Consider the following 10543-nt stretch of genomic DNA (forward strand, 5'->3'; position numbering starts at 1 on the left):
TGCCAATTTGTTGCACTGCAGGAGGGTTACAGGTCCCAGCACCCCTTGGTACTTTCTGGATTGGGCAGTTCAGTTATGGTCACCATCTCATTTCATTAAAACCAAACTCAAATAAATTACACCACTTCTTTGTCTAATCAAAATAGTAAATTAATTTACTTCTCCTAATTGCCAATAATTATCTAAAGCAAACATTTAATTCTTATGTGCTTGTTTTTAACGTTATCTTCGGCAAACAGTTTGTAGGGGAAAATCAGGGTAATCAGGGAAGCAAGCTACCCAAATTGCGACAGGATACAGAATGAGTGTGCTCAACAGTACCTCTATACTAAATCTATTTAAAGATTATGCTGGTGCAGAGTGTGAAGAATGATCACCCACCACCAAAAGCTGCATATACTGCATAGATTGCTAGCTAAGTAGTATGCATAGGTACAGCATATTTACAACACTTGAGAAAAAAATAAAGAAAGTTGAATGCAGGGTAAGCATTGTAACCAGATAAGAGTGACACATGAACAAGGTGCTAAGGGGAAAAAGGTCTTCATGTTAACTGTAATAAGAGAATGTGGAGGCTACCATTACTGATTTCTAATCCTAAAATGCTGATTTCTCAGTTTTTTCTATAAATATCCAGCTTCTTCAATATTGTCTGATTCAATATTGTGTTCTAATTTTAATATCACTTTTTATTCAGACTTAAAACCTTCCTTTGGTCCCGGAGTGTTTTTTTTCACTGTCACAAATGGCAGAAGTTACATATTTGATTCAGGTTGTCGCTAGCAAAAACACAGAAGTCTTTGATTTAATGAGTGATGTAGTGTGTGGTTGTTTCGTTTATCAAGTTAGATGTTCTTCAAATTATCTCCTCATCTCTCCACTTCCAATTACCCACATGTATGCTCCAACTTTTTATATAAACCTTACCCTAAACATGACCCTGCATTTATTTTCTCCCCACCTTATATATTTAGGAGCTTGATTGTTTCCCTACCAAACCATGATAAAATTATAGCAGACCACTTCGTCCCAAAGGTGGAGTCTTTGGGCCTGCTTTATTAAAGCACTACCAAGGCTGTAGAAGTTATATATTTTCATCGGTGAGTCTGGGTGATCCAGCAAACCCGGAATGGATCTGGTCAAGGATTGAAGACATTTGCTAGCAAATGATTTTTAGGAAATCTGTTCCAGCTTTGCTGGATTACCCATTTTCACTGATGGCAGTTTATCTTCTACAGCCTTGGCGAGCTCTAATAAATCAGGCCCTACATGTCTGGTCATCTAAATGAGATTTTTCTCATTTAGATGAGGGGGAGGGTATTTGCAGTGTATATAAATTTATTATGCTAGTATATACTGCACATATGTTTGCATTTCTTGCAATGGGTTCCTATGTGTTGGAATCAGTATAATTTGGGCTTCCTCCTTTGTTTACTGGGGTGACCTTAAATTTCACAACCGGTAAAGAGGTGGGTGGTTGCTCTAGTCATTCATTGGGCCTAGAGCTTCTGACACAGATATTTCTGGTTTTATCTTAAAAGTTTGGTCACCCCTCACAAAGACCAACCCATATATAAAATGTAGGGGAACATAAGATAAGTAGCTTGGATTGCTAACCATGAACAGCTGGTGGTTATCTGTATTCTTCATTCTTGAGAGAGAAGTACCCTGGTGCTGGAGCTAGATTTCTGGCAGTGGCCCTGGTATCCATTTTCAAAACTAAGAAATTAACAGTGTCAGCAGTAGCTGACGGAAGCAAGGAGATTAGTGTGATCATTTAGTATATCTGAATTAGCTCTAACTTTTAAGACCAAAGCTGTTTCATGAGGTCATTCTGGCTCAAGTTGAGTGGCTGAACCGGTTTCAAACAGGTGTGTGTAAAATTCCTTTTAAATGACATTCCCTCTTTGGGGACAATCTAGAGATAATTTCCAAAGCAACTGGAGGAAAATCATTTATCCTAGCAAACATTCCTCTATAGACTGTCAGGTCCTATTATGGAAGTTGAAAATCCTCTCTGCTGTCTTCTAGAGGCTTAGCAAGTCTCCAAATTGCTTGGCTTCCACCTTTTCAGTCAGACATTTCTGGGTTTTCATGTTAGGAGATGCTTATTTGGCCGGCGATCATGTGCTTTGCACCATCGCAGTATCAAACACTGTTTATTCTGCACAGCGATGTCATTTGCAGCAGCAGAGAACAAAGAAATAGCAGCAGCCGCTGCTTCCCCTTAACTATGCAGCCTGAGATGTATTTTCTCGACATCCCCAGCACATTCTCTGAGGCTGTGTACAGCTGAAGGGGATTTTAGGGGCATATTAGTTCCTGACTCAATCCTGCCTTGCCATTGGCTGCTTGGACATTATAGCATTTCTGCTCACAGTCCCCAGTGCATATTGTAGTGTTAAGTTTGCTGACCTGCTGCTGGAGTGTAAATTCTTAGGATTTACTGTTGCTTACCTTGCCCCTTTCTAACCCTGCAAATGTATGCTGCTTGGACTAACCTTTTGCCTGTGACCCTGACTATTTTTGAGGTCCTTGAAAAGCTTATCTGGTGCACTGATCACCTGTGTATGACCATTGGCTTAGTATTTTGGATTTGCATCTGTAAGAACCTTGCACGTATTATCTGTGGGCTCCTGGTCCTCTGTTAGTCCTTTACCACACACCTTTGCGCACAGAAGTCCCAGGGGTCTTTAGGAGAAAAGTGCAGAGTTAGATTGGGGGACTGGCATCTGGCAAGTACTTAGATTTCATCAGGCGCCCGCCATACTGATTTGTTCCCATTATGGTACAACAGTCCAGGGAAGGGAGGCAAACACTCCTGCACCCCGGCCAAGTTTGACTCCAAGCACCCTTGTGTTGAATTTGAATAATATCTGCATAAATATGAGTATTATGTAAACATACCAATGCACATATATATTTTGCAATTGAAGGTTCATATACAAATAATGTCAAGTTGCTCAAACAGCTTAAATAAAATCAAGTTAGAAACATAACAATACACAACAGTATTGTCAGATTTATATAGGAACTTAAATCAACAGACTATAAAGTAAAATAAAAACATTGGTTTTTGTACATTAAACCCTTGCAATAACATAATAGAGGTTAGTTCAAAACCCTGCAATTACAATAAAGTAAAATAACACAATAACTTTTCCCAAGTTCCCTAACTACTTTTCCCATTATCCCGGCTCCCAGTTTTTTACAATTAATTCCCATTGGGTCTCATAGGGGATTTTGGATTGGTTACTGGGTATGATTTGTAGGACACCTATTGGCTCCAAAAATTATTAGAAACCTCAGAGACACTTGTAATGTAGAAAGACTAGAGCAGAGATGCCTGGAGTTGTTGGGTGAAGCCAGCAAGGGTCATCCAATTTGGGTGTAAGCAAAGGTCAAGAGGGGCTATCACCCCAATACCTCTGTCCTGTCATCCATCAATCTCAAGTGCCAGCACCATCTAAGGCATCTGTTTTAGTATCTGTTTTTCTATAGTCTCTTTTGTGAGGTCACTGGAATTCCTTGAATTCAGAACCTCAAGGGGGTCTAAGTGACTGGAAAGGGGTAAACAGATCACTTTAATTCAACATAAACATGCAGGCCCATACCTTCATACATTGTTTAATTATATTTAGTTATTAGGGATAAATCCTATTACATATATGCCTAACTATTGGAATATGGCATATATTATTTTCTTTTTTTTTCTTGGACACCGTTCAACCCTACATAATTCCAAAACAGCTGATGAAACCCGGGACCTTTAGATCTTCAGTATAATTCTCTCCCAAACAAAGATATTTCGGCAAGCCGTAAGCCATTTTGCTATGACCCTCCAGAGACCTGTACAGATGAGAAGGTTTTGCATGATAATTGGATTGCATTGATGTCTGTGCATTTTCCTAGTGCTAGATAGAAAATAAGAAGCAAGATCCCCCGCTATACTTCTAGTGTAATGGAGCCATTTAAAATCAGGGGGAACATCAGCTCTAAAACCTACACCATTCAGCAAAAATGAAAATAAATAAACACATAAATATCTAAGTGAAGGAAATAAATTTTTTTTTTTTTTTAAGAAACAAGATTATTTAAATTTTACCACGCTGATTTCTAGCTTACGAAACCATTTGGAACCACTTTCTCTGTAAAGATAATACGTTTTCAATTCACACACATTGCCTAAATATATAGGGAGGCAAACATCATGTCTTAATTAGCGTTGTGACCAGGTAAGCCCTCTATTATGAGATGTGAAGAAAAGGTTAAACCACTTCATTACAAGGACAAGGTCTAACAACCAGCTAACTGACTTAAGAAGCGACAACAACCTGGAACCTTCACGTGTTCAGTCTAAGGCTTTCCCAAATGAGCTATTTCAGAAAGCTGAAGCCATTGCTCTCAGAATCCCACTAAGGACCAGTAGTTCTGAAAATGATACATTTTATGTTCATATGCATTTAATATCCACATAGTTATGGTCAAGAGGCCTTTGAGAAGGGAAGGAAAGGCAAACTAGTTTAATGAGAAAAGCCAACACTCCAAGTACTTCATACAACAATATTAGCAACCAAAACCCAGGGTTGAAACAGGGACCTTTAGATCTTTACTCCAACACTCTCCCAACTGAGCTTTTTCGGCAGGTTACCAGTGTGTGGTCCAGGAGTATCGTGACGTTCTGTAAAGATGTGATTTTTTAAAACAGAATTGATTGTTTTTAAGTCTGTGTACTTTGCCAGTGCCATAAAAAAAGGAACAGCAAAATGCTTTTTGCCGTGGCGACCTGCAAAGAAGTGAAGCTTTAGCATTAAGATTTATTATTCAGTGGACTATAGCTCACACACTTCAATGAGCAAGAGGAGCAGCAGCTCTGAAACTGACAGATATTATGTTCCTATTGCATTTATTGTCCACATAGCTATGGTCAAGAGGCCTTTGAGAAGTGAAGGAAAGGCAAACTAGTTTAATGAGAAAGCCAACACTCAGCCAAGCACTTCATACAACAAAAACAATAAAACCAGGGACCTTTAGATCTTCAGTCTAACGCTCTCAGGAGTGCGGCTCAGGAGTACTGTGACGTTCTGTATAGATGTTATTTTTTAAAAACAGAATGGATTGTTTCTAAGTCTTTGCAAATTGCCAGTGCCATAAAAATAAAGGAGCAGCAAAATGCTTGACCACTACTGGACAAAATCTCACTTTTAACTGATCCATTCAGAAACCTGAAACGTCTGCCAAAACCCGGGACCGAAGCAGGGACCTTGAGAACTTCAGTCTAACGCTCTCCCAGCTGAGCTATTTCGGCATGCTGCTAATCAGTTTTCCACGAGCACCGTTGCGACCTGCATAGAAGTGAAGCTTTAGCATTAAGATTTGATATCCAGTGGACTATAGCTCACACACTTCATTAGAAGTGCATAGAAGTGAAGCTTTAGCATTAAGATTTGATATCCAGTGGACTATAGCTCACACACATCATTTTGCCAAGACCCTCTAGAGACTGATAGAGATGTGAAGGTTTTGCATATTGTTTGGATTGCTATGATGACTGTGCATTTTGCTAGTGCAAGATAGAAAATGAGAAGCAAGAAACCCGGCTATACTACTGGTATGATGGAGCAATCTAAAATCAGGAGGATGATTACCTCTAAAACTTACACCATTTGCTAAAAAGGAAAGCATTTACCAATAAGCAGACACCAATAAATATCTGACTGAAGGAAAATACTCTTAGTTTTCTCTTTTACGAATCAAGTGTATTTATATTTTACCACTTTAATTTATCGCTGACTAAACCATTTGGTACCACATTCCCCGAAAAGATGATACGTTTTCTGTTCATTTACATTGCCTTAAAGATATGGGAAGGTAAGCATCATGTCTTAATTAGCTTTGTGACAAGGTAAGCCCTCGATCATGAACAAGAGGCTTTTGAGAAGTGAAGAAAGGGTTAACACACTTCATGAGAAGGACAAAAGCTCACAACCAGCTAACGGCTTCAAGCAGCGACACCAGCTCCCAAAACTCATGACCTAAAAATCTTCAGTCTAACGCTCTCCCACCTGAGCTATTTCAGCAAGGTGAGGCCATTGCTCTCAGAATCCCCAAAGCGACCTGTAAAGATGTGATTTTCTAAGGAGAATGGATTGTTTTTATGTTTATAAATTTTGCATGTGTCTGTAGAAAATATGCATCAAGATGCATGGCTTTACAACTGGTGTTATTTTGCAATCACACTTCAGTGAGCAAAAGGAGTAGCAGCTCTGAAACTGACACATTTTATGTTCATATGCATTTATTGTCCACATAGCTATGGTCAAGAGGCCTTTGAGAAGTGAAAAAAATGTAAACTAGTTTAATGAGGAGAAAAGCCAACACTCAGCCCAGCTCTTCATACACCAACAACCATTGAACCAGGGACCTTTAGATCCTCAGTTTAACACTCTCCCAACTGAGATATTTCAGCAAGTTACAAGCATGCAGCTCAGGAGTACTGTGACGTTCTGTATAGATGGTATTTTTAAAAAAACAGAATGGATTGTTTCTAAGTCTGTGCGCTTTGCCAGTGCCATAAAAAAAGGAACAGCAAAATGCTTGACTTTACTACTGGACAAAACCTCACTTTCAACTGATCCCTTCAGAAATCTGAAACGTCTGTCGAAAACCGAGATCGGACCAGGGACCTTTAGTCTAACGCTCTCCAACTGGGCTATTTCGGCATGTTGCTCGACAGCTTCCACGGGCATTGTGGTGAAATGCATAGAAGTGAAGGTTTAACATTGAGATTGGATAACCAGTTGACTACAGCTCACACACGTTTCAAACCTAGATACTCTGAAAACAGCTGCCGAAAACCGGAACCTATGGATCTTCAGTCTAACACTAGCCCAACTGAGCTATTTCGGCATGCTGCTAATCAGTTTTCCAGGAGCACCGTGGCGACCTGCATAAAAGTGAAGCTTTAGCATTAAGACCTAATATTCAGTGGACTATAGCTCATACACTTCAATGAGCAAGAGGAGCAGCAGCTCTGAAACTGACACATTTTATGTTCATATGCATTGATTGTCCACATAGTTATGGTCAAGAGGCCTTTGAGAAGGGAAGGAAAGGCAAACTAGTTTAATGAGAAAAGCCAACACTCAGCCAAGCACTTCATACAACAACAATAGCTGCCGAAACCCGGGATTGAACCAGGGACCTTAAGATCTTCAGTCTAACGCTCTCCCAACTGAGCTATTTCGGCAAGTTAACAGTTTCTCGCCCAGGAGTACTGTGATGTTCTGTATAGATGTTATTTTTTAAAAACAGAATGGATTGTTTCTAAGTCTGTGCACTTTGCCAGTGCCAAAAAAAAAAGGAACAGCAAAGTGCTTGACTTTACTACTGGACAAAAAAGTCACTTTCAACCGATCCCTTCAGAAATCTGAAACGTCTGCCGAAACCCGGGGTCGAACCTAGGACCTAGATCTTCAGTCTAATGCTCTCCCAACTAAGCTATTTCGGCATGTTGCGCGGCATATTTCAAAGGGCACTGTGGTGACATCCATAGAAGTGAAGGTTTAACATTGATATTGGATATCCAGTCGACTATAGCTCACACACATTTCAACCCTAGATACTCTGAAAACAGCTGCCGAAACCTGGGACCTATGGATCTTCAGTCTAACTCTCTCCAAACTCAGCTATTTTGGTAAGTTGTGAATCATTTCGCCAAGACCCTCTAGAGACCAATAGAGATGTGAAGGTGTTGCATAATGTTTGGATTGCTATGATGTCTGTGCATTTTGCTAGTGCAAGATAAAAAATGAGAAGCAAGAAACCCGGCTATACTACTGGTGTGATGGAGCAATCTAAAATCAGGAGGATGATTACCTCTAAAACTTACACCATTCGCTGAAAAGGAAAGCAGTTACCAATAAGTGGACACCAGAAAGTATCTGAGTGAAGGAAAATACTCCTAGTTTTCTCTTTTACGAATCAAGTGTATTTATATTTTACCACTTTAATTTATCGCTGACTAAACCATTTGGTACCACATTCCCCGAAAAGATGATACGTTTTCTCTTTATTTACATCGCCTTAATGATATGGGAAGGTAAGCATCATGTCCTAATTAGCTTTGTGACAAGGTAAGCCCTCGATCATGAACAAGAGGCTTTTGAGAAGTGAAGGAAAGGTTAACACACTTCATGAGAAGGACAAAAGCTCACAACCAGCTAACGGCTTCAAGCAGCGACACCAGCTCCCAAAACCCATGACCTACAAATCTTCAGTCTAATGCTCTCCCACCTGAGCTATTTCACCAAGGTGAGGCCATTGCTCTCAGAATCCCCATAGCGACCTGTAAAGATGTGATTTTCTAAGGAGAATGGATTGTTTTTATGTTTATAAATTTTGCATGTGTCTGTAGAATATATACATCAAGATGCATGGCTTTACAACTGGTGTTATTTTGCAATCACACTTCAGTGAGCAAAAGGAGTAGCAGCTCTGAAACTGACACATTTTATGTTCATATGCATTTATTTTTCACATAGCTATGGTCAAGAGGCCTATGAGAAGTGAAAAAAAAGGTAAACTAGTTTAATGAGAAGGAGAAAAGCCAAGTTACAAGCATGCAGCTCAGGAGTACTGTGACGTTCTGTATAGATGGTATTTTTAAAAAACAGAATGGATTGTTTCTAAGTCTGTGCGCTTTGCCAGTGCCATAAAAAAGGAATAGCAAAATGCTTGACTTTACTACTGGACAAAACCTCACTTTCAACTGATCGCTTCAGAAATCTGAAACGTCTGTCTAAAACCGCGGTCGAACCAGGGACCTTTAGTCTAACGATCTCCAACTGGGCTATTTCGACATGTTGCTCGAAAGCTTCCACGGGCACTGTGGTGAAATGCATAGAAGTGAAGGTTTAACATTGACATTGGATATCCAGTCGACTACAGCTCACACACGTTTCAAACCTAGATACTCTGAAAACAGCTGCCTTTGAGAAGGGAAGGAAAGGCAAACTAGTTTAATGAGAAAAGCCAACACTCAGCCAAGCACTTCAAACAACAACAATAGCTGCCAAAACCCGGGACCTTTAGATCTTCAGTCTAACGCTCTCCCAACTGAGCAATTTCGGCAAGTTACCAGTTTGGCGCGCAGGAGTACTGTGACGTTCTGTATAGATGTTATTTTTTAAAAACAGAATGGATTGTTTCTAAGTCTGTGCCCTTTGCCTGTGCAAACAAAAAGGAACAGCAAAATGCTGGACTTTACTACTGGACAAAAAACTCACTTTCAACCGATCCCTTCAGAAATCTGGAACTTCTGCCTGAAAGGATCTGCAGGTTTCTTGGCTCTATTCCTCTCAGACCTCTCACCATCCCAGTGTCTCTCAGTGCATCAGAACAGGCGCGCCCGGGAAGAATCACTGACGCATACACTTGTATGGTATCAAGCAATCTCCAACTTTATTTTAACAAACATTAGTGTATATACCATTACAATATGCCGTTGCGCATGCTCATTTATTAGAATGAATGGAAAATCACTAAAATATATGTATCCTAAATGAAACAATTTAGCAACATAATTTCAGACACATACAAAACACCTTGTTATTCATAAACAATTGACATTATCTGAGTTTAGCAGAATTAACAAGACACTCATCTTGGCAGAACATCAGGTTTATACACATATAGTCTAAACAACCAAGGAATACATTTAGTTCTCATAACTAAGCTCTCATAACTAAAAACTAAAATATGAAACAAAATGGAGTGTCTCAGGCAACAAAATGGAGTGTCTCAGGCAACAAAATGGAGTGTCTCAGACCCTTTCAATCCCCTCTTAAGTCATGAATATGACTTCACCTCTTATGATTCATCCATAGGTACTCAATGTACTCATGTCCAACGTCCCTTGGTCTAGGACAGAATGCCTGAAATGCTTGCAATAAGGAGAGAATACACTGAATACAGCAACACAGTAAGATTAGACAGACAATTATAATAATTGCATACATAAAGAGCGTTTTCAACCAGGTAATATCAGGTAACCAACTCAGAAACCAATCCCACTGAGCTATTTTAGCATGTTGCTTAACAGTATTCCACGGGCATCGTGGTGACATTCATAGAAGTGAAGGTTTAACATTGAGATTGGATATCCAGTCGACTATAGCTCACACGCATTTCAACCCTAGATGCATTTTGCTAGTGCAAGATAGAAATGAGAAGCAAGAAACCCAGCTATACTATTGGTGTGATGGAGCAATCTCAAATCAGGAAGGTCGTTATCTCTAAAACGTACACGATTCAGTGAAATGGAAAACAGTTACCAATAAGCGGACACAAATAAATATCTTAGTGAAGGAAAATAGTTTTCTCTTTTACGAAACAAGGTTATTAAACCACTTTAATTTCTCGCTGACTAAACAATTTGGTACTAATTTCTCTTAAAAGATGATACATTTTCAACTTATTCACATTACCTTCATGATATGGGGAGGCAAGCATCATGTCTTTATTAGCTTTGTGACAAGTAGGG

At 39.5% G+C, this 10543-nt stretch overlaps 3 non-coding genes across 3 annotated transcripts; all 3 read right to left on the reverse strand.

The window, feature by feature from the left end:
* Positions 1-5235: 5235 nt before the first annotated feature.
* Positions 5236-5308, reverse strand: TRNAF-GAA (transfer RNA phenylalanine (anticodon GAA)). Its single transcript has one exon. It is a non-coding gene; the product is annotated as a tRNA-Phe (tRNA).
* A 1868-nt stretch (positions 5309-7176) lies between these two features.
* Positions 7177-7249, reverse strand: TRNAF-GAA (transfer RNA phenylalanine (anticodon GAA)). The gene has a single exon. It is a non-coding gene; the product is annotated as a tRNA-Phe (tRNA).
* A 190-nt stretch (positions 7250-7439) lies between these two features.
* On the reverse strand, positions 7440-7510 carry TRNAF-GAA (transfer RNA phenylalanine (anticodon GAA)). The gene has a single exon. It is a non-coding gene; the product is annotated as a tRNA-Phe (tRNA).
* Between the last annotated feature and the right edge of the window lie 3033 nt (positions 7511-10543).

This window comes from Pyxicephalus adspersus, chromosome 4 (genome assembly GCF_032062135.1).
Source record: "Pyxicephalus adspersus chromosome 4, UCB_Pads_2.0, whole genome shotgun sequence".
NCBI lineage: Eukaryota > Metazoa > Chordata > Amphibia > Anura > Pyxicephalidae > Pyxicephalus > Pyxicephalus adspersus.